Source organism: Zeugodacus cucurbitae, chromosome 2 (assembly GCF_028554725.1).
Source record: "Zeugodacus cucurbitae isolate PBARC_wt_2022May chromosome 2, idZeuCucr1.2, whole genome shotgun sequence".
Classification (NCBI taxonomy): domain Eukaryota; kingdom Metazoa; phylum Arthropoda; class Insecta; order Diptera; family Tephritidae; genus Zeugodacus; species Zeugodacus cucurbitae.
The window spans coordinates 50,520,750-50,547,057 of NC_071667.1; the positions used below are offsets into that span (position 1 = coordinate 50,520,750).

General features: G+C 34.1%; 1 protein-coding gene across 2 annotated transcripts in view; it reads right to left on the reverse strand.

Annotated features, from left to right (window-relative positions):
* LOC105216802 (sex determination protein fruitless) overlaps positions 1-26,308 on the reverse strand; it is a 185,995-nt gene that overhangs the window by 158,947 nt on the left and 740 nt on the right. The window contains exon 2 of one of the 2 annotated variants that reach the window (XM_054236147.1): positions 24,904-25,503. The gene's annotated coding sequence lies outside the window, so the exon portion shown is untranslated. Of the gene's footprint in view, positions 1-18,711; positions 19,363-24,903; positions 25,504-26,308 lie in introns of those variants that run through there. The other variant, XM_054236145.1, reaches the window with a different exon arrangement.

The window sequence follows — 26,308 nt, forward strand, 5'->3', positions numbered from 1 at the left end:
CTTATAAACAAAAACGCAGCTACTCGCACTAACCGAGCGGCAACAACAACAACAGCAGTAGGGACAACAAATACCAACCACAACAGCTACCGAGACAACAACTACAATGTGAAGTAAAAAATCAAGGTCATTGCCGAAACGTGCATGCAAAAGGAGAAAAACAACAAAAACAAAGAAAAAAGAGTTGTACAAAAATCAGAAATAAATAAAAAATAATAATAATAGCAATAAGCGCATCGCGACAACAACCACAGCGATATGCCGAAATGAAGACGAAGAAGAGATGTGCGAAAATATATAACATGTATGCGATTACATACATATGTACATACATACGCATTTGATTACACATACAGACACACAATTGTTTGTGTAAAGTCAATATTTGTTGTTGTTGCTGTTGTTGTCGAAAGGCCAGCGCGTATGCAACTGACATCATGAGCAAGTAGTTGGAAGAAACAGCAAATGAACAATAAAATATCGGAACAACAACAACTACAACAATAGAGACAAGTTAAGTAAATCATATCTAAAGTATAGACACGCCATACATACATATAACGACAACGTGTGTGAGAAACAAAAAAAAAAAAAATAATAATAATGAAATAATCACAACAACAATAACTAACCGAATTCAAACCATTACACGGTCAATGCTAAGGAGACTCCAGTTTGCAATGCAAAATGAGCAAAATGAATATCAACACAGCCACAGACACAGCCAAATGAAGTCACACACACATACACAGACACACGCTGCTGCGTCCACCATGCGAGTGTGTTCGACAATTCTGCATTCACCGATTCCGCATTCGTTGCTAAAACAAAACGACTTCAGCCGTGGTGTTGCTGTAGTTGGCAGTGGGAGGGGTGGCAAAGACGGCGCGGCAGTGACTGTGGCAGTTGCGTCGGTGTCTGCGTTATAGTAGGGCTCGCGCTGCGCAGCGACAACAAAAAAGTGCCAAAATGTTTGTGAAATAGATAAGAGGAAGCAGTAACAGCTAAACACAAATTAACCATTTCAAAAAAACAACAACAATAATAAAAGTAAAAAACGAAATTAAAGAGAACGGCACATCGAGAAAGAAGCAGACAAAGCCAAATGTTTTGATTAAATAAATGAGGCGAGCGAATAAGTAAGAAATTCCTATGCAAAACAGCAACAATTGCGGGCGGAGGGGAATGGCGAATTTGGTGAATTGAAGAAATGAAAATGAACCGCATTTTAAGAATTAAATTCGTAAGTTGACGAGTGCGTTATTTTCTCTCTATATATGTATATGTAGTTGTAATTTTTTATGAGCAAAATACATATTACCACATACACATATTATATTAGTACCAAGTATAATTTAAAAATCGGAAAAGTAAAAAAAAAAAAATATTTAAAAAATCCATATATTGTTTCTTTTATAATCTCTTATTTGGGGGCTTAAAATATGCAATAATGAAATTTCTTAGAAAAATTTTATTACGCCAGATTCCAAAGAAATTTGATTAGGGCATTAAGACGATTTCAATTCTTTTTACATGGAATATTGTAAACATTATCAGACATCGTGCGGTGAATACATATAACATGTATACATACACACATTAAAACAATAAGTCAATTTAGAGATCGAAACAGAAACGAATTCAGAATTATATTTAATTTTTATAGGCTTTAAGTTCGTGTAGGTCATACGTAAATTGCAATTGCAAAGTCAATAAACATAATAATTATCTCGTTTCATAAGAACAATTTCTTAGCCTCTTCCAAATGTCAAATAAATGTTATTATATCCTATTTAATATAAATTTTGATGTACTTTTGTCGCTTTTCTTTGTACTCTACCCTTTTTTATAGCAATGTTGCTTAGGAATATCTCTCTAAGGATCTCAAGTTGGGTCTACGTTACGGATATGCAACAATGCAGCATTTAGTTTTGTATATCTAGTCTTGTATATTTACTTTCCTTCTTACATGGTTTGAGTCCCAAAAAAATCGACTTTTAACTATCAAATAATCATGTCCATTACTTTCAAAGTCAAAACATTTACGACATTCAAAATCTCAGAAAAAAACAAGAGATTATAAACTTAAACAAAAAACTTTACTCACATATTTCAATGTTAAAAGATGATAAAACTCGTATTGGTGTCTACATAAAATATAGGGTGGTCTTTTTATTTTTGAAACCTTTGAAAGGTTTTTGGCAAAATAATCCTTGCCCCATTTTGCGGAGAGTAGTTTGCTGACTAAAATTACGGAAATTCTGTGGGGTTATACTATACTGTACTGTGGAGCCAAGAACTTATGTAGGTCATCTCAATAAATCTCGTTTTGACAAAGTTCGTTTGTGTTATTCAATATAATTTTCTTCACAGACGTTACTTATAGCAATATTCAAAACTTTTCTATACGATGCTTGATACGATTTAAATTTAAATTTAAAATAAGTCTCAATCTCGGTATTTTCCTTCAAGCGACCATTTTCTTCAGCCCTGAGAACGAGCAAAGCCAAATTCTTGTAATTTTACCAAAGTTGGATTTGGCAGCACCCACTTTGCATAGAACGATATGTTCAATACCATTATTTGATATCTTCAGACTGTCAAATCGACGAACACATTTTAAGGTAATTTCAGAATTATTTAAGAGTTTATTGAAATCATTGTCTGTAGCAACTTCTATGGGACGCTCACCATCCATTTAATACTATCACCCTTATTGTAAGATTAGACCCAACTACAAATCATATGCATTCCTTTCTAGTGACTCCCTTAGAAATTAGGGGATATTCGCCTGGTACTTCATGAAGTGCTTTTGCACTCAATTCAATGTTCCATTCAAAACACGAAAGCAAAGCTGTTGAGGACATCTGCACTCTTTTCAATTTATCTCCTAAAATTGCTTCGCATTTCTTAAGGGGTTATATACAGTTAGACGGCCGAAAAAAGTGAATATTCCAGAATTTTTTCTGAGAAAACTTTCAAAAAAACTTTAAAATTTATACACATATTATGGTATCTTTTAACTGTATTTTAAGACTTAGTACTAGTAAAAATATTTATTTGAAAAAGAGCTACAGCTGATCTCCAGGAGCTCCTCTCAAAAAAGACGTTTTGCGGTGACCACTATATCTCGGAACTGGATCATCCGAAATTAAAAAACCAAACAGATTTCGTTGAAAATCTAGTAATTAATCGAAGGAATAAGCAAAATAAAATTTTTTGACAAAATGGCGGTTTTCCAAAAAAAAAAAAATCGATTCTTCACCGAAATTTCGGCCTTAAATTGTTTATAAAAAAAAATATTTATCGGAGAGAAAAAATCTTCGATTAATTACTAAAAAATATATTTAAGAAGGTCGTGTTAAAATTTGAGACTAATCGGTCTAACCGTTTTCGAGTAATGTTGGTCACCGACTTTGAAAACACCATTTTGAGAAAAACGCGTTTAAAGTTTGGACCTTGTACTTCCAAGCACTCTGAAACGCCTTTTCAAATTTTTCATTTGCTTGTAGCTTTGAAAATATTTACCGGAACGATATGAAATTTTCTGTGTGTATTCTTAAATATATGTACATTAAGAAAATGAAATAAAAAAAAATCGATTTTTTGAAAATTCTAACTGTATATAACCCCTTAATTTACTTAATTTACTGCATCTTTTAGAACATCATAGATAGTATTGTGTTAAAAATAGACTCTTAACTGATAATAAGAAAAAATTGTTTTATTGCTTGAAGATCGCGCGAAAACAAAATGTTTGTCAAATTTCACAAAAAATTAGAAATTCTGCAAATTTTCATTTAGTGTGTGAAAGTATTAGATTCTAGCAGTCGAACTAGTCCAAGATTATCGATATTATTAATGGTTGTCTGCGATTCACTAACCGTTATAGAGTAGCGAATCGAACATACTATACGGAGTGGTTCAAAGTGAGTGGAACTGGCAGCAAAGTTGTATCACTTTCATGAGATATTCTCATACTCTCATCTAAAATTGTTTACAAGAGAGCAGCGCTTAAAGTTAGAGAGCAAAGAAATGGTGAATCGAAGATTAGACTAATTAGTTCATTTATTGATTTTAATTCTACCATTGTTATATGTTTTAAATGGAATGCGAATGGTTGAGTTGCAGATCTATCTATATACATATTAGTTTTACGAGAATATAAACATACCAGTTCCTTGTCTGAAAACGTTACTTATCTGGCTTGTTAGGCTAAAGGTGCAGACTAATTGTGAGCTCGTTTGGAAGTAAATACATTTTTGGTACAACTGATAATTTCTGCGTAACTTACTATCTACGGGTATATATGTAAGTTCTATGAAAAACTCAATGAAATTGCGTTGTTTGTATTCACAACTTTAGTTAACAATGAATTCTTTTTTGCGTAATTCAATGCAAAAAGTTCAACTACAATTACTACCGTTAGTTGATAAGCTTTTTCGGCAATAGTCGTACGTGTCACGAGCGTTACGAAATTGTGTTTGTTTATCTTTTTTCGTTCACCTCTCACTCTCGCGCACCTTTCCTGTTTCGACGAAAGCTTATCAACACAACACGCATGTTTCGTAGACAATGTACTTAGGCGGCGAGTGAATTGGGTTGTGATAAAGCAGGCACGTGCAGGAAGTATGTAATAAGTGCGGTCGCAGACGAAGAGGGGCCATTACCAGGCGATAAGGAGAACATACATAGGTAATGTTTTATACAAAAAATATTTGCTCTTATTTTAAGCACTTACGTATTAAACATTTTTTGCAGAAAATACACACACATTCTGCCGAATTGATAGCTGATGGTTATGATTCTAATCAGTGATTATGGCATATAGTCGTATATGTCGGTGCACTTCGTGATAATTTTTAGAAAGTGATAGCAAGTACATAGGAGCACGAGTGTTGTCTGAACATCTGGCTATTCACGTGACATCTAATTAGCATTTTATATGTGTTAAGTAAGACAAATACTGATTTTTAAAGTAAGTGTAAACAAGATACGAGATCTGCTACGTCAAAACTCAAATCTAATTTGATCATGCGACTTACTCACAGTTACATAAAAATTATTAACTTTCATTTTAAGTGAATACCTTTCACTTTGATTTTAGTCTTTAGTTCTTTACTTAAGGTCTTATGTAATGAAAATTAATACTTTTCTATCGATGATAGTCCCTTCGTGCCCCACACTTTCTGGTATGATATTAATTTATTTATTCAAAACCTAAAAGGTGTTTTCTTTAAGTATAAAAATATTTATTTGAAAAACTATTCATCAATCATTGTTAAAGTATTTTCAGATCCATATATTTTTTTGAAATGAAACACAGAAAAATTGCTGACGTATTGCCATCACTACTGTGGGTTTAGAAAACCATCCAGTTGTTTCACTTTGACATCACTTTTCCAACATAGCTGTCGAAAGTGGTGAGTATTTTTTCTTTAGCTGGAAAGTTAAACACACAATTTTTTTAAGCACAGTATAGTATAGTTCTGAAAGTTAGTTTTAAAATTGGATGGATGAATTAATTTTAAAAAGGGGTTTTCAATAAGAACGCTACAAAAGTCCTGTGAAAGTATATTTGAGGCCATTATGTATAGAACTCGATTTTTTTTGCATGGCCACCACGGACACGCTTGCAGATGTCTACACGCTGAACCCAATTTTCGACGGTTTTCAAGCATAAATCGGCCGATACTGCTGTAACTTCACATTTGATATTCGTAGGAAGTTCATCTTGTTGGCATAGACTTGGTTTTCAATAAATCGAATGTGGCATTCGCTATGTGGCTTGTGTAGCCATCCTGTTGGAACCACATACTGTCCAAGTCCATATTATCCAAAACGGACCAAAAATATTCGGTTATCATTGAGCGGCAGTGATTCCCATTCACAGTAACGTGCCAGTTTTGATCATCACTGAAGTACCGTTAATGATGCAATGGAGTACGTGTGGTGTGATGCCTGACCAATAGCGCATTTTTTGGTTATTGACATAGCTATTCAGGCAGCCCAGCCCAATTCACGAACACACGACGATTCTGGTGGCCAAGCGGCTTCATTATTGGATCATAAATATTTCCGTCATGAAATGGCAAACTTTACTGAAGAGAAATGTCGGGAAAAAAAAGCGAGGAAAGAGCGGGAAAAAATATAACGCAGTATGCTGCCGCTATCGGTCTACTTTTGTAGCGTCCCTATTGAAAACCCCTTTAAAATTCTAAGAAGAGGATATATGAGAACATACTTCTACTTATATTCCCTAAAATAGTTTTTGGGAATACTTCGAATATTGGTTGATTTTATATTTTCAGCAAAGACTTGATATTTCGTTTCATCCAAGCTCAGTCGGTTGATTTTATTATATGTAGATCCCAAATTATTTTTGTCTCCATAACGTCATTATGTCCACTCAATCAATAGTTCGAAAAGTTATTTTCTACACGTCGTTGAGTGCATTTATAGCAGAGAACAATGTGGTATTATTTATAATTGGTAACACAGTCAATATTCATGTAAGTAAGGAGTAAGGTGATCGATTCACATACATAGAAAGTGTACAGCGTACAATATTATTAAATTGAAGATGTTTAAAACGGATTACTACAAAAAATATTATTGCGAAGGGTTGCCAGATATGTGAAATTTTTAATTATTTAAAATTGAGAAAATAATAGAAATATTGGATTATAGGTATATCAGACTAAACGCGCTTTTGAAAAAAAATATGTCGAAGTAATTTTCTGTCGGAGCCTATTTTTGAGAAGGGTTGCCATATTTATAAAATTATTAAATCATTAAAATTTATTTAACAATCAACCGTAAGTATTTCTGAACAGGTTTTTGAGAGGGTTGCCACTCGTTTAAATCGAAATTGACCAAAATTTATTAAATAATATAAAAATTACAATACGGACATCAAAATAAAAGAAGTTTAAACATTTTTTTCTCACAGTATTTTTTGAGACAAACAGTTCTAGAAAATTAAATTTTTAAATTCTACATACATAATATTAAAAATCTAAAACCTTTATTGTTAATAGTAAATATATTTAATGCAAATAGAAATTTCTTCGATCAACATTTTTATAAATTCTCAACTATTATTACTTTGCAGCCCTTTTTTGTGGCACATTACGCAATTTCTGCTTGATATTGCACATAGAAAACGGGATGGGCAACCGAGAAATATTTTGAACGAGAACAATATTTTTGTAGTCTCTACAAGTCTCAAGTATCCACGGAAGTTGCAAAGTTTACACTCCTTTTTCAAATTGTGTCTCGATGAGCTGAAAATTGCAGGCGCAGCAGTTCTGAGTTTGAGCGCGTGTATATACACATGTAAATGCTATATGTATGTTCAGCATTGGTGTGTATTTAGACTGTCCTTGAATGGCAAGAAGTTTGGGCAGGCAGCTGACGCAAGCAGACAAAGTAACCAAACCAGCAGCCAATCGGTAAGTAAGTCAATAGAAACAACAACAAAAACAATGTGATGCGAAGTTGAAACAAATTTTAGAAGTAATAAAACCGAACAACATGCAATGATGACAGCTACATAAACAACAAAAGCAAAACTCACCAAAACCTGCAAAGACAGCAGTTGAAACTATAGTCACTACAGCAACAATAACAACAAAAGCAACGCCAACAATGTCAGCGGCAGCAGCAAAGCCAAAAAGTGAAGTTGAGGCGGTGACGGCAGCGACAAACAGCAGACAGCATCACAATACGAACAAATTTAATGGCAACAGCAACAACAACAACAATGACACCATTAACTTTGGCATTAACTGCTAAAATATCGATGACAAGCGCGCCGCAGCGCATAGCTTCGCATCGCATCTCGTCGCGTCGCTGCAGCGTGAGCATTAGATGAGCGCATCGCTCGCTTGTTTCGGACACTGTGCGTGTGACCGTCAGTCAGTCGGTCAGCGAACGGCAACTGCAGGCGACGCTCTGCCAAAGCTTAGCATAAATTTGCGCAAAGCTTCGCTTACAGGCAACGCGCGCTCGTCGCGACGACGTGTGGGGCGTGCGGCAACGGCGAGAGAGCGCGCGCAAATGAAGAGTGAGCAGTGCGAGAATGCAAAAATGTTGGAGCAGCAGTTGTTTAGGGTCCAATTTAGGTACGCGTTTGCAGATACTTATGCTTTCCTGTATGTGTGTGTGTGTGTGCGCCTGTGTGTCAGTTGGTGGCGTTACTACACACACAGCAGTGTTTGTTGGAGCTCATTCAATTTAAAGTTTGGAATTTTTGCGAAAATACATTTACACGCAGCGCGCACGCACACGCGCACAGGCGCTCCGAAACACGTGCAAACATTGTGCGCGTCACACCAACACAGCGCCAACTTTACATGTACCCGACTGCCGGTGTGTTAGTGCGCGTGGCTGCCGCTGACGCAGTACGCAGCAGCTGGCGGCGCGCGGACGGGCGGGCGGTGCAATGCAAACGCTAGCAACGCCTTTTTAAGTTCTGCGCGCTGTTTTTTGCTTCTGTGTTTTTTGCAAATTAGAAGGAAGACATAAAAATTCACACAAATGTTTATATTAATTTCGTTTGCTTGCTGCTAAAATTCTAACGCAGTGTTGTTAGTGTAATTGTTTTTGCACATTTTTGTATCAATACTTTTGCGTGTTTTTGTTGTTGTTTGCTTCGCTAACATTTCGCCTTTTCAAAGGTGTTTTAGTTAGCTTTACAAACGTTTTGTTGTTGCTTCTAGTTAATTTTTGTTGTTTTTTATCTTTCTGCAGTTCTTTTTCGGTGTTTTTTAGTTGATTCGTTTACTGTTTGGCAAAGTTTACATTCTCTAGAGGGTTCCTTTTTGCGTTGTTCGCAAAATTTAATGATTTCGCAATTTTTATTTTTTTTTTTGGAATTTGTAATTTTTTTTTTGTGTTTATGTCTTTTTTCGCCAAATTCTAGTCGCACACAATATTCACGCTTAATTGATGCGAAATGCCTTTTAGGCGTTTGCCTGCCCTTGCCGATATAAATTTGTAAAACTACTTGTTTGTTTCTTTGTTTGTGCTTTTTAGTGACTGTATAAGTTTGGTGCTTGCTCAATTCACTAGAAATATGCTGGTGTGCAATTTATGATAGGTCTTAAATTGTTGGATATTGAAACTAGTTGAATTTAGACCAAAATAGAACTACTTCCAAACTAGTGCTTTTGAGGCTCCATGGAACAATTATAGTTGAACTTCCTTAACTCGAATCACCGAAATTCACAAAAAATCTCGGTTTAGAGAGACTTCGAATTATGTAAGTGTGCATTAAATCATAAAATGTTTCAAAACGCTGCAAAATATGGATTTACACACAGTTTGAATTGTATGTATGTTATATGTATGTTAAAACTGTATTCTGTAATTTTGTTAGTTGCAGTTTGTTATTTTTTAGCTCCTGAGTTGTCTATTCCATGAGGTCTTTGTTTCCTGATTTATGCAATCCATAAGTGTAACATCATATATTTTACTCGCTTCCATGTCCTATGGAATGATTCTTCTGAAATTTTGCCTCGTTAGTAAAATTTTAAATTTTGTATTATGCCCTGGTCGAAAAGTTCAATCTATGGAACGAAATTTCTATGAAATTTAACTTCTATTTATCGCTAATTCAAGTGTTTTCGAACAGACTCTAACTTATCCAATGGATTCGGTAACTAGGATTCCATACCACGGAGCCTTACTCAAATATAGGCCTCACCAAAATTGTAAAAATAACTCTAGAATTTAGAGACTCGTATATTAATTCTCTAAATTCTTTCGACGTTTAACAAGGTTACGGCCGTCCTTTGCTTTAAAATCGTTATAATAACATGAAGCTTAAAATTAAATTTATAGTCAATAGTAACTTTCAAATCAACAATGCTAAATACTTGCTCTAAACTAACGTTTTTGATAACATAAGAAGCAGGGTATACGGATCTACCTGAAAAGCACACAGTTTTAAATTTTTTAAGATTGAGTGGTATCTATCTTAACCATATTGTAATGCTTCGATCACTCTGTTAAAAAATAAGGACTGAAAATATAATGGGTTAAAAGCCATATCTCAGAACTACTCGACCGATTTCAATGAAATTACATAATATTTTCCACCCTGATGACACGGATGGGATATGGACGAAATCGGTTCGAAACCATGTATTCTTTCATATAACACAATTTTGAATGGGTCCTTGGGATCGTGAGAGGGTTGCTTTCGAAAATGGGCAAAATCGGACCTTTGCCACGCCCAAGAAATGGCGAAAACCAAAAACACAAAGTGTCATAACTAAGCCATAAATAAAGTTATAACAGTAAAATTTGGAATAAAGGATCGCACTAGGAACGGGCATATTTGGATGTAGGGGCCCCGCCCCTAATTCGGTTATTTCTATATATCTCGCAAAGCAATGAAGCTATATAAACCAAACTTTCTGCATTTGATTCTCTTACGTACCTCACCACACTCTATGAAAATAGTTGAAATAGGATAATAACCACGCCAACCTCCCATACAAAGGTTAGGTTGAAAATGACTAAAAGTGAGTTAAATCTCTAACGAAAAAAAAATGAATTAACTCACTAACGAAAAACGTCAGAAACACTAAATTATACAGAAGAAATAGCAGAAGGAAGCTGCATTCAGATTTTTTCACAAAATGAAAAATTGGCGTGGCATCGCCCACTTATGGGTCGAACCATATCTCAGGAACTACTCGACAGATTTCAATGAAATTCGGTATATTATATTTTCTTCACACCCTGATAACACGGACAAAATTGGTTCACAACCACGACAACTTTCCTTATAACTCAATTTTGAATTCCATCTGATTCCTTCACTTTATAATATATATGTACATATAGAACCAATGAAGATAGCGGAGTAAAACTTTACACAAATAGTGTATATCAATATGGTGAGCTTTATTCCGCATATATCGGTTAATATGTGAGATTTATTAGAAAAATTAAGTGATACAACATATGACAATTTCCGTTATTCTAGTGGACATTATACCGAATATGTGGGTAAAATTGTGTATTATCGGTGTTCGGTTACCCATGAACTTAGTACCCCTTCCTTTCTTATTTTTGAGTTCGAAACTTCGACGTTTAAACTACAATGTCAAACAAATAATATTAACGATTTAGCTTTACTCTATATGCTATATACACTTCCATTCTTCAGTTGTTGGATTTAAGAAACGGTAGAATTCTTTTCAAAAATGGATAGTTCAGAGTTTATTAGTTTTTGTAATAAGATTGCTTTTTCTGTGATAAATCATGGGATGAAATGAGTTCACTCGACCTTGTTGTGTTTGTTTATTTAAAATGTTTACAAATACTAATCAACTAAAGGTCGAGTTCTTGAAACAAACCAGAAGTATTAGTGCAAAAACGTATAGGAAACATGGAAACCAGCATACATAGTAAATAACTGAAACAAGTCAAGACGCGTCGCATTAATTTAGAAACGTGTAAAAGACGCAAAACTTCTCGGCAATTTGGACAGCAAAATGTTTTATTATAATTTTGATAAAAGCGGCAGTAAAAAAATCTTGTTTACTACATGAAAACAGTAAAGTTACAACGAAAATAAAACAGACTATGCATAAATAAATATAAACAAAAATTCGCAAGCAGACAGAAAATGTGCAAAATCTAAGCCATGGTACATAACAACTTGCTGCTGGCGTTGATCTGACCGCCGCGCATGCGTGCTCGACGAGACCTTTTTGCAATTGCGTTGTCGTCGACGCAGTAAAAAGAATAAAAACTGTACATATATAAAATAACAAAAACAATAACAACAACGACAAAGCGATAGACGTGACTTACAAACCAAATTCGCGCGTTCAAGGTTAACACACACAACTTTTTGTTGCTTTATTTTATTTGTCAGACTATACGATTTTGCGTTTGTAAGAAATTGGCGAGTCGCATAAGCAACAACAAGCGCGCAATAAATACATATTAAAGTAGTAACAGCACGAATTAAAGTTTTTCAAGGACACAATACAAGCCGACTTTGTAAAGTTTTCGCAAACAACCACACGCGCATATGAGTTTGGGAGCGCGCAGCTTAGTTGTATGTGTATGTGTGCGTGTGCGCGACTAGTGCGCCGTTGTTAATTTTCAAGTGGCTGTAAGGGGCGTGCCGCGACGTCTGACTCTGACCTCCGCACCGCGTCGCTCGGCGCTTGGCCACTTGTCTGACGCATGGGAAATAAATGATCTGAAAGCGTTCAATATTTCGCACGAAATTCGCGCAGCTTCATTAGCCGAACAGTTTTTAATTTTCATGCAATTTCCATTTTTTTGTGATTTGCGATTTTTGTTTTTACTTTTCGCACAGAGATTAATTACTTACAGCGTCCAAAGCAGCTGACCATTAGCTATACTTATCTATATTTGTTTGCGCTTGTTGTAGTATCAGCAGTTAATTATAATATTGTTCATACTGGGTTTGATTAATTAACCAACGTAAAAGCATTCAATAACGCATACGACACGCCGCGCTGATGTGGTCACTATGCGCGCCGCTGTCCAATCAGCCGCGCCACGTCTCAGTGCGCGCACTGCGCGCTCTTAGTAACGCGGATGACGCGCACTGCCATAATAGCCGCATTGACAACGAAATCGTGCAGCTGTCGTTGTCGCGTTCATTGCCGCCGCTTGGCGCTTCCATGCTGACACACTTGCATCTGTCAGCGGCGGACAATTGTCAGGCGTCCGCCAGTTGGTCAGCGCTAGGCTTTTCTAAACCGCAACGGAAAGCGGCGGCAAATAAATATGGCAGCGCTTGTAAGTGCTCTGATGAATGATTCAACTTTAACCTGACCCTGCATGCCTGTCACTTCAGTGTGCACAATCAAGCGCCGCACTTACTTTACCCTTCAGCGCCGCTGCTGCCGACTTCGTATCATCTCAATTCTTTAGTGTTGATGTTGTTATTGTTTTCATCTAAATTCTGTGGTTGCTTCATTTGCTTCATTGGACGGCTGACAAAATGTGACAATGCCAACAGTATCACAACAACAAATTGTTTGCCGATACGCCTGCAATAAAGCAGCTTCGGTATGACATCATTCGTTCATTCGCATTCGTAATAAACAAAAAAACCAATGCGTCGTATTGGTCTCTATTAGAGATTTAACAACTAAATTTTTGGTTTATGACTCCATGTTGATGATATCAATTTTATAGCAATCTAAAGTGGTCGCACTACCAACATTCAATAGTATTTCTGTGCCGAAATAGTTTCTCATACAAATCAGTATGCCAATTCAAAAAAAAAAAAACATATTGATGAAATTGGACATTAAGTAACCTCTGTAATTACCACTATTATATGTCAACCGATTTCTGATATGAATGACGATATAAGTAAAAATTTGGATCGGACCAATTATGTTTCAACAAATTCCAATTACGTCTTTAGACGTATAAATATTCAAGAGGGTTGGGGATATGTTAAGTAAGAGTATGAATATCCCTCAGACCGTTTAAAATATATTCTTTCAATATGACATGAGAGAGCTGCTTGTATTGCTCATGGTAAACACATTTGTTACAAAAATCACTTTACTTCATCTCGCTTATTTCTTGAAGACCTACAAGGAAAAGCTTATAATATTTGATGAATGAATAATTAGCATTTTTGACTATTTTTTATTATATATGTAATTATTTATTAAGGAAATACTTTAAACTTTCTTTACTTTGTTATCAAGATCTTCTGCTCTCTTATAACATTACCATATTTACTTGGAACATTTTTCGAAAGAGGTCTGGAGTATATTCTAACTCTAACCTGAATTTATCAAAGAATAATAACAGAAACTTTAAAATTACGTAGGGAGGCGAACTAGCTGCTTTATAGGTTAGTTAGTTCAGTGATTCGAAAACGGACATAGAACTGTTCATATTAGCCCAGGAAACACTTGACTTATTAGGAGGTAATTAAGGAATTAAAAAAATTTGGACAGATATACGTCCTGTCAATCCTGCTATAAAAATTGTCAACTTCGGTGCATATGTTCCATAATTACAAGATCCCTGTAATAAATTTATATGAATATGTCCCTACCCTTCTCCAGCGTATGGTACCAAATATGAACACAATGTTTTGCGATAAAGTTTAAAGTACCACGAAGTATTGTAGGACTTCTACTCTAAATTTTTGATATATTAAGGACTCTTGGAAAGTTTTCTAGAAGAATTTTTTAAGGATTTCATACATTTGGTAGTAGTTTGATTTTATTCTTGTAACAGGTGACAATACAATTTAAATTATATTTTAAATTCAAGCTTTCCGAAATGCTTCGTCTTATCCACCTTGTTTTGTTATAATCATATGAATATCAGAACGAAAGAAGTATTACTGATTTCGATATTTAAGGAAATTTATTTAATCTGTTTTATTTACTATTAGGCTTCCAATGAAAGATTGTCACAAGAGAGCAGTCAACAAGCGAGCATTCATATCTATTACATATTTATATTATTTCATGTTTTTTTTCTTTTTAGGAGGGGTTGACTCCAGTTTTTGCTTAGTAATAAAAACCATTGCAAAAATTCGCCTGCTACTCACTCGCCCTTGAAGCTTAAAGGCATACATTACTCAGCGAAATGCCCAAACATGGTTGCATCCTTCAAGTCGTTGATATAATGACGTATTAAATTAAGAATGTAAACCGTGGAAAATCAGCAAATAAACCAAATGGTCGCCTCTATTGACATTCAATGCTGACTTAAATTCTGCCTCAAATCTCTACTCCATATTTGTGCAACGAAATCAGTTGAATTTAGTGTTAATTAAATACACATTTATTTCAATTGACACACAATTACGTGTGGGCAATTAATCAGACCATAACAGCAGCAGAAGTAAGTTGAAAAATCGCAAACAAACAAAAATGCGAAACCAACTGTGCTCGCATAAAATATAAATAAATATTACACATTTGATTGCATTTTAAATTCGACTATTGATTGCTGCAAATTAGTTGATGTCGAGTAGCTTTAATAGAGTCGCCAACCACTAACAGCAGTCTACGCCTACATGCGTGTCGCTGCAACGAATGCTTAGCATAAGACAGCGCCAAAGATTGCAGCTCATCTTTTCGCCCACACACAGACACAAAGTCGAGTAATTCCCTGTAGGACAAATTTCGTTTTAAGTTCTTTATAAATAAATAATTGCTGAACATTTAGATGTTTCGGAACGTTATTTATATTTAAATTTAATATAAATCACAAAACTGAGGCTTTGATAACTTTCTATGCGGTTATAATAATCTAATTGAATAAAATATAGCAGCTTACTATAGGCCATGGAATTTTGTTCAACAAAAATGTATTTTCCATTCGAGTTTACATAGTATTATCAAATAGGCAGATGACAGGCAATCTGGGTGGATGGTCATGAGTGTAGAAGTTCACGCAAGTGAAGAAAGTTTCTGACTGATTATTCAATTGGGATTGATTCTTTTTCATATGACTCAAGCAGCGCACGACTTCTGGGCATAGATCAAGTAATCTCTGTATAGCCAACAAACTTCCGTTTGGTGGCGAGCTAAAGTGAGAAGTCGAAGTCCGCATCCGTGGTTGTGCGTGGGGTTTGGAACCCACCTCATAAAAAACCTGCCATAATGAATAATCAAACAGAACATCGAATGATAAACCCAATTTTTGATGACAACCCCTGCAAAGAAATTTACGATAATGATTTAAGGGCATCAACCTAAAATGTCCGGATTCTTAATTGAAAAGGTGCCTCTGTCCAACTGGTTGATGTCCTCATACAATTAAAGGCTGACATCACCGCCATTCAAGAAGTGCGATGGACGGGACAAGGACGGATGAGATGGATCCTTGTGAAATCTACTACAGCGACCATTTAAAGGATTCACCCCGGTGAATGAACGTCTAGATACAATCCGCAGAAAATCGATGTTCTTCAACATATCGCTTATTTGTGTCCACGCACCAACGGAAGTGAAGAACGAAGTGATCAAAGATACCTTCTATGAGCGCCTAGAACGTACCTATGAGCGCTGCCCCCGTCACGATGCCAAAACCGTGTTTGGTGACTTCAACGCTATAGTTGGTAAAGAAGTTGTCTTCGGCCCAACAGTCGGAAAATTCAGCCTCTATGACGAAACATGCCAAGAGACTTTGCTCTTTTTTAGGAGTAACTGAGTAATATTTCTTTTTCAAATATTTTTCAATTAGCGTCCATCTAGAGTATAACTCAATAACTCAATTTAACTCTTTATAATTAAATGTTTCTCTTATAATATTGATTTCTTTTCAATTCGCCATTATTTATGGCCATTCCATTTCAAGCCATAAAAATTAAGTAAAATTGTGAAGACACGTTTTTAAAACATTTTTGAAAATCATTTTGCTTATATTATTATATTTTTTTATTTTCAAATAATTCACCCAACTTTAACTAGTTTGTAACTAGTTGCTTCTTAGAAGTAGACTTGGCGCCTGGGCATGCATGCTCCTCCACAAATATTGGAGCATGCACATAGCGGAATGCAATTGGCAGCTTGCATTGCTCGACTTGAAACGCCCACGCATAGTCGTACAAACAAACACACGCATAAACACAGGCGCAACCACAATTGCCAGCATCTCCGTCGCACAACTGTCATTAGACGTGTTGATGTGCTAATGAGTGTGCGTGCGGGCAGGAGTGCGTGTGTGTACGCGTGTGTCATGCACACGCTCGTCGTGTAAACAATGTTGACAGCTATGCTGGCGATGCAACACCGCCGCTGGGGCGAGTGTTTGTGTGTGTGTGTGTGCACGTATAATAACTGCAAATTGCAAAAATTTGCAAACAACTAAATTAGCCAAATTTGGCAGGCAAACGCAGTGAAGTGAGTCCGAGTGCTATGTTGCAAGCACGAATTAGCGCAACGCCAGCAGCACAGTCTATGATTTATCCACCGGCACACCCTCGCCGACTGCCCGGCCACTCGCTTGTTGCCTTCCACCACACAGCAGCTACCGCATGTGGGTGGCTGGTACTGGTGCAACCGTTTCAGCGCCAAAATCGCCAACAACAGCAACAGCAACACCAGTCGTGTTGCGCTGGCCGCCTGCTATCGTGTGATTCGCACGCGAGTTTGACATTCAAATTCACAATCAATGACGTATATTTATTTTTAATTGATTACGCCTTAACTAACAAGCTAATTACAATTACACAAGCATTTCACACTTGTGTACCAGCACAAATGTTTGTATTTGCCAATGCATATGCAATTGTTGGCACTTCCATCCCCATATGTTGTTGTTGTTGTTGTTGTTACTGTGCGTGTTGTTTGGGTAAATTTTCACGCTTCGAAATTTATTGAATTAAATTTGCTTGTTTAGCAAATATTGACAACTTATTGTAGGTGTTAAATAAGTTGTTGCTACTGTTGTTGTGTTTAAGTTAGTTAGTCATCGTAGTGTGATATATTTACATAGTGATTGTGACAGAAATGCTAATTTTGGCTTTTACATATATGGATTCTAACCTATGTATATTCGATTCCACTTAGATTTGTCTGATTCCAACTAACTGTGCACATATTTGCAATTGTTGGCATAGTCCACAAGTCCATTTAGGGTAATTTTTAATTTTGGAGTGTGAAAAAATATAATTATGTTTAAGAAAATTATTAAAAAATTAGACATTTTAAAAACTGAAGTTTTTTTTTAGTATTTACAAATTTCGGAAAAAGAGACATCAAAATAAGGTGATGGAAACTGAAATGGGTCTTCAAAATTGTATATGAAAAATATGGCGACGGAAATCAGTAAAAATTATGTACCGATTGTTCCGATATTTGGTATCAACCTAACTTATGACACTTAATTCAACTGGGGCCTTGCAACAGTTATCAAGAATCCAATATTCGTTATCTACAACAGTTTAAATTCTCATCTTCTATATTCCTTATCATAGCGGTTGTAGAAATTGATAACGTGCTAGTAGAACTATTTTGACTCGGGAGCGTGTGTAGAACAGTTATGAACAAATTTTGCAGAATTGAGAAATCCACTATAGTATAAGGAAGTGAGATAGACAGAAACATTTTCGATATCTTATCATAGCCTTAGCCTATTGGATTGCCTAGAATCGATATTTGCCACCACGAGGGTCAACCCGAAATTCTAACCTATTAGGTTAACCTACATTTGCAACCAAGCAGATTTGAACAATGAAAGAACATGAGACTTCTTGGATAAATTTGCTCAGATAAATATAGCCAAACTTGCTAATGTAACTAACGCACCAGCAACTTGAGATTAGTTTCGACCAATATGAGAACATACATATATGAAACATATTGAAATAGATACATTTTAATTTTGGCTTTGAAGTCGTCTTATAATATTTCCATATGTGTAATGGAAACACATTTTCTGTTAGTTTGAACAATTATCGAACTTTTCCGTTTTATTTTTATTTTCTTGAATCAAAACACAAGTTCTTTTCTGGAATTGTGATGTTAATTTTCTAATCCCTAATTCTTTGACTTTTTAATTTCTTTGCCTAAATATAAAAATTGTAATTGTTTTCATTCAAAGAAATATGTACATACATACATCTGAACACACTTCGTATAGAATAATTTTTACACTTCTTAAGTCCATCTAAATACTTCTTAATATAGGAATCATATATGAGCGATAGAAAAAATTACTGACCTTCGCTTATTCTTAGCAAATTAAAACTGCACACCGAAAACTTTAAAATCCGCACATCTTTGGCTGTTGAAAATTTTACCTATTTTCTTGTTCTTCTTTTAGTTAATTGTATTATTCACGCACGCAACCTTTAGCCCGAAGCAGAACTCGCGGTTCCCGCCGTTGATATGTCTCGCGGGAACGCAGCTTTTTCACGCAAAACTTTCCAAACTCACCCGTTTGCCGTCAAACACACGCATAGGATAATTGGCAATCCAAAATCGCGTTCTTTGCAGACTTGAAATCGGATATTTTACTTTCTTTAAAGTTGTAAGAACGGAATTATTTGTTACAATTTGTGTTCTTTCAGGAAATGTTTTTCGTCTTTAAACTCGTAAATTGATTTGTGAAAAAATGTTTTAGTATACAGATTAGATTTGCACGGATATACTTATTGTTTTGTATACAGATTATGAAAAGTATTGTACAAGAGTTGTTACGAAGACAAGTGTTTTGATATTTACTATATTTTTCTTTCTATGTCTGTATATTTTACATATTTTGAGAAGAAAATTGTACAGTTTCGAATATCTAGCTTCTTATTGAAATCAGTTGCTTTTCGCGCAAAATTTTTGTTTCTCGAAATTTGAATTTAAAACGAAGCTACAATAATCTAAATACGTCACGAAAATACTGACGTTTGCGTTGTTTAGTTAAAAAAAAAATATTATTTGTTTTTGAGAATCATTAGTAAAATACAGTTTAATGTACAGAACACAAATTCGTTACTAAGAATCACTTGCAAGATAAAAAATTAGTAAAATCCATCTTAAACAGTTTGTGGAAGGAACTTTTTATCTAAAACTGATTAATCGTTCCTTGTGCTCATTGGATTGTTGAAACCAACGGGAACATAAGTGTTATAGTGTTTGGAGAATAACTACTTAATTCAGGAATCTGTTATATGAGAGATTACGTTACCATCAATATTTTGTACATTAAACATTTAAATACACATTTGATTATTGTTCGTAAACATATTTATTTTTATACTCTCGCAACACAGTTGCTAAAGAGAGTATTATAGTTTTGTTCACATAATGGTTGATTGTGTCACCAAGAAATAAAAGAGTTAGAAATGGGGTTATATATATGTATATAAATGATCAGGATGTCGATCCGTCCGTCTTTTAAAAGTGGTCTTGACCCCGCTGCCAAATAGATTTTTTGTATAACCACGCCCACCTCCCATACAAAGGTTAGGTTGAAAATGACTAAAAGTGGGTTAACTCACTAACGGAAAACCCCAGAAACACTAAATTTTACAGAAGAAGTATCAGAAAGAAGCTGCACTCAGATTTTTTACAAAATGGAAAATGGGCGTGGCGTCGCCCACTTATGGGTCAAAAACCATATCTCAGGAACTACTCTACCGATTTTAATGATTTTCGGTATATAACACTTTCTTGACACCCTGATGACCCGGGTGGAATATGGGCGAAATCGGTTTACAACTACGCCTACTTCCCATATAACTCAATTTTGAATTTCATGTGATTCGTTCACTTTATAATATATACATTAGGAACCAATGAATATAGTGGAATAAAACGTTACACAAATACTGTATTTGGGCTGTGCCATTACTTATGGACAAATTGTCAAAATGGGACCATGACTTTTCAAGGAACATGAAGAACTCAGAGCCCAAGGGTATTTTTTCACCGAAAATATATGTCAATCTCTCAGATATTTTAATGTAATTCATTCTCTCTGAATTTTTTTCCTATAACAGTTTGTCTCTGTACCAAAAATGGTAAAAATCGGGTCATAACTTCCCCCAGATGCTAAATATCTAATCATAGGTAATATAAAATTAAGTGAGCATATAGTCTTCGATATATTGGATCTTGGTGGTGAAAACGAGTGAAATCGTTTCAGGAATTACCTCAGTCCCCATATATTATTTATGATGATTTTCGTTACTCATTGAACTTTATGCCGAATATATGGGTCGAGTTGTGTCATCTTTATAAAATTACATCAATAAATTGCGAGAGTATAAAATGTTCGGTGGCATACGAACTTAGCCTTTCCTTACTTGTTTGCTAATGGATATGATAGGAAATGTAAATAACCAAATGTAAGATAAGGCTTATGTTACAAAAAAACTACAACTTTCTCCCCTATTCGTGTCAGTACATTCACATCGTTTTCATCGACGCCTTTAGAACTAGCCCATTGTACAGCTTTGTTTAAAATTTCAACTGTTTCATTTGGTTTGATTTTCTCCGGTGTCTCTAAGGCTGTTTTTTGAATTGTTGGCTTTTTCTTTCAACTATAAAGCACTATCTGGTTAGTTCTTATTTCGCATATGGAGAACTTACGATAAAGAGCTTTCTCCATTTTGGGCAGCTTAGAAGTACCCAGTGTTTTTCATTTTCCAGTTCAAGAAAATGTGTTCGCGTATTTAGCACTATTCCCCTATAACTTGAATGTGGACTTTAAAAGACTACTACTTCACTTTCTATGACTTTCAAATATCGGACAAAAGTTATAATTATATTTCAGGTTCATGAAAGAATGGGGAAAGGGAATATATTTTAAGTTACGGCTAATATTTTTGGAATTATGATTTGTAGTGAAAGGTTTCGAACTCCCATCTGTATTTCGATTTTTGTAAGAACTTTTAATTGTGACTTCAGCATCTATGTCAGTAGTTAATACATTGCCGTATACTTTTTAGATGGAGTCCCTGACCAGGATAGACTCCAGATTCTTCAGTTATTTAGCAAAATATATCTTTAACGAATTCTTCCTTTTGTACATAAATAAAATTGTATATCTCTATAAGTGAGATATTGTCGGAGGTTGACTTTCGACCTCCATAATTTTGGGTTTTCTCATATTAGTTATAATTTCTAATTAACTTGATATTTCTAAGAATTTGTAGGATGTGCCTAAACTAGAACCGCTATCTTTGATGTCTGCCATAAGTCGAGTTCATAATTAAACTGTACCCTTACTTCTTCTGATCGTTGCTAACCATAAACTTGAGTCAGAGCATAGAGCTTGAAGTTTGTATGAACCCGCAGACCTTCGAATTGTAAAATGCAAAAAAAGCTCAAAAGTTGTTAACAACAAAAAAATCAACCGAAAATATTCCCGTACAAAGAGATGCGAACACATGTGCAACAGACGAGAGTATACAGGAGTGCCGAGTGCCCTTGAAAACTTGCGTTCAATGTGAATCTGTACAACGGTGTCATGCTCCTTGGATCGGTACGTAAATATTGCTTTGTACATACTTATACATATGTCTGTATATATAAGAATACTCATACTATATATGTGTGCATTCTTCCAATTCAACTGTCTGGCTTTTAGGCTCAAAGCTCTTTTTATTGTCTTTCGATCAAGAAGATGAATAACAAAATGTAAGTACTAATGAAAGGAGAGGCAAGCTGTGTGTATGTGTGTGTGTATAAGTTTACAGACATCGCTCCTTTCTAATGACTGTCTACCAAATAAGCACACACACATACATATGCATAAGTATCTACAAAGCATATGTGTGTCAGTGTTCGGTGATCACTTTTTGTCGTGTCTGTAAGAATGCCATAACCCAAATGTGAAATCGAGGCGTCTTTTACAAAAATGTACAACAAACAACAACAAAAGTCTTTACCTACTTGCGGATCTTTTTGGAATACTGCGAGTTTGTCTGTTTGTATGAGCCATATTTGGTTGCGCTTCTTTCCTTTTTTAATTTTTTGTATTGCTTCTTTTCTTATTTTTGGAATAATTTTTCAAATCACAAATTCCAACTCCAAAAACGCAGCCTAACATAGCCCAGGCCGCAATCAAAACGGAGGGTTCGTTTTGGCAGAGCAACGCGCAGCGCACAGAAAGGGTGTTGTAATTCGATTTTTCCTGTTTTGTTCCAGTTTTTTGCCTTGACTCTATAATGTATTCGCCAGATATTTTGCACACAGACACTTGCACACATGTGAAAAAAAACCTGAATAAATTAGCAAAAAGGGAATAACAGGACAGACAGTTGAAGAGCAATGTGTGATAGCACATTTTAATGCGTTGTTCTGTAAACTTTGAAGATCTTGTCTACGCAAGATGGCAGAATTTGTACCCTTTGCAATACAATATGCTCATTCATCCACATACAAACATTCGAGCATTTACATATGAATAATGACAAAGTGTTCTTTTCTTCGAATTTTGTATGAGTTCATGTTATACTCATTTACAGATTTACAGCACGGTTACCTACTATTGTTAATTTAATTTCATTTGTTAATATAGTGCTGATCAGTTAGTTGATGGAAAACTGGTATTTTACATACCGCTATTTTGGGGTTGTAGTTGAATACGAAGATAATAATGTAGTATTGAAAGCAAGCTTTCTATACTAAACATGTGTCCTCATTCGCTCGTTCTTGTAAAACTTTTTACTGTTATGTCCCTCTTGACAATGATTTTTGGGATGTAGAAACGTCATATCCACAAAGGACTAGTTATATGTTATTAACTCTCCAAATTCGGCATATAAATTTCAGGAATTTTACAATAAGAATAGGATAACACCTATTTCCAAAGATATAGCTGTTTGTGTTGACCCAGTTCAAAAAAGCACCTGGCGGTGACAATCATAAGTTCTTGGATAATTCTCTAAATTGGGCCTGATTTTTTTTTTTTTCAAAAATGAACAAAATGACGACTTCAGGAATTTTTTTCTAGATTTTTGGAAAAAACAATAATTATTTGGTCTAAAAAAAATCTAAATTTTTCAAAAAAATAAAAAAAAAGTTTCGAGAAATCCCAGAATTAAAAAGCTGTATCTAAAAGCTGTATAAATTTCTTTAAAATCTACTGAGCGGTTTTCGAGTTACAGTTGTCACTAGATAAAAAAACATAGTTTTGAGAAAATGAATTTAAAGTTTCACACTAGAGTTTTGGAGTGCCCGAGCGCTCTTTGTTATTTGTCGAAAAACTGGAAAAGTAATTATCGTAGCAACTTCAAATTCAGAGAATATTTTTTAGATATTACACTTAAAGAAAATGCCAAAAAACAAAAACTGATTTTTTGAAAATCCTGACTACCCCTAACTTCTTAAGGTGGAAACTAGTTTATAAAACACTTAATCCAAATTTTTTATATGTAGGTTAAATCAACCGGCCCCAGGCGATATTGACATGCGACAAAAACTTTGATCGATTGTAAAAATATTATCTTGATCCGATACTGATACTATTTAGATCGTTAGAAGTATGTTACTAGTTCGAAACACCACGGCTTAATTCGGCTTGTCCTTTATAAAATGTTCAATATGTTCGAGAAATTATAAAGAATGGGGCCCTTATTAAAATTTTAAAGTTCAATTATTCCTAAATTATATCTATTCTAATCGATGGCTCAGGACATTATGCATTACGCTTATGTCATTATGTTTTCTTACTCATTCCTTGGTTCGTCGACGGTATTTTTTAACGACATCGACGTTTACAATTAGAAAACATTAATTGAACATATTTCTTCCACAATTCAGATTGGGAAAGTTTTAGATCTAGATCATAAAATATCTTTCAGGTTGAACAATTTGCTCAAAGAAGTACCGTTGTATAATATAGGTAGTATTGGATTCCTAAGCAAAATTAAGTGCAAAGTAATTTAATGAATTTTATAAGATGGCATCTTGGTTTTGGTTTATCCATTGAATTTAAAACTTCAATTTGATAATTTGTCACAACGCTTTTATACCAATAGCAATTTTTACTACTCAAAGTTTCTACATATCATTTAGATTTTTTGTTTGCTACAATTTTCAGATTCACGTACATACATATGTATACATCTCGGAAATGTGATATTTCTAACTTGGGCGTCAGAAAAAGAACGTTGAAAATCATTAATTTTTTACTGTATGTGCTCATTGGTTTACATACCTTCCATAACATTTGTCGCACATTTGTTTCAGGGCTAAAATTACAGCAGCTGTTATTTTGACAGGTTATTGTTATAATTCCCGAAATTGCAAATAATATTAATAGACTATCGAATAAAATTACAACAATTTATACATAATTACAAAATTAATATTGAACAGTAATAAATTCTGCTTAAAAAAATAAGTATGTGACAGACAAGTGTTATTGTAATATTAAATGAAATTGTAAAGAATTAAAATAATAAATTACCTTAAATGCCAAAAATTACGTTAATATCTCTGCTCACTGGCGAGTGCTTCACAGGTGCAGTTTAAGCTCGGTGTTTAAGTTTTTATTTTTGACGAAAACCGCACAAATGATTCTTGAAATTATATTAATAATTTATGTTGTCCTGTAATGTGGGTGGTTACGTTTGCTTTTTCGTAGCACTTTCTTTCAAGTTTATTTAGGTTAAACACCCATAATGTTTACTTAATAATTTTCCGCTAGTCTTTTCATACAAGATTTCATTTTTTTTTTACTCCAATCAATTTTTATTGAATTTGTAAGTATTTAGATAAAAAAAATATTGCTTTTTTCAGTGTTTTGTTATATTTTTCGATATTTCAGCCAGTCTTCATATCAGTTACAAAGCACCACTAGTTTTTTGTCTCGGATACCATTTGTTTTTTATTGCACTCATTGTGACTTTATTCAGTATTAACATTTTTTATTATTTTGGCTGCTTAGGAAGGAGTCTGTGAAATGTTGTTTGGAATATTGCACAGTTTTGCCGTCTTTTATTATTCGCCGATAATTATAAACAATTTTTATGCTCAATACATTTTAGGTTGTGTTGCTAGTAGTTTCCTAATAGTTTTTTTTTAAGAATTTTAATATTTAAAATATTTAACGTTTAATTTTAAATTATACAAATTATGAATAAGATATTTATTTATTTCGTTGTGATTTTGATATATATTATTATTTATTATTATTCCAATCATTTTGTGGTAAATTGGTTTATTGTTTTTTTTTAATTGATGTATTTATAGTTATTTGCAATATTAGTTTAAAATTTATTTATTTTCAGTTAATAAAATTGTATTTATATTTTATTAAAAAAACAATAAAAAAATAATAATTTATATGACTGTTGGTATATACATATAATTAAATAAATTCAATTAAAAAATGTATATATTTATAAAATTTAAATTTGCATTACTTTCTTTCATTGTATATAAAACTTAGTTGACCAAAAGAGATTAGTTGTTCAATAAATGCGTTAGAATATATTGAAAATTAAATAAAATAAAACAATTATATCCGTTACAGAAGAATGAAAGAGTACTAGCTCTGCTGTTCATAAGGTTTTATAATTTTTTTTTAAATCTCTAACTTATTATTTTTATTCTACAAACTGCTTTGTTATTTTCTGTTTATTATAAAATTATGTTGGAACGAATTATTTTTAGAATTTTTGTATTACTATTTATTTTGTTTTAACTACTATATGATTGGTGATAAAATCTAATTTGTTATTTTGTTATTTATAAGCTTAAAACTTAATGTTTTATTAATTTGCAATTAATTTCAGTTAGTTCAATTTGTATTTTTTTTTCTTTTATAGAAGTTCAACTCTTTTGTGGACTAAAATCCACAATCTTATTTT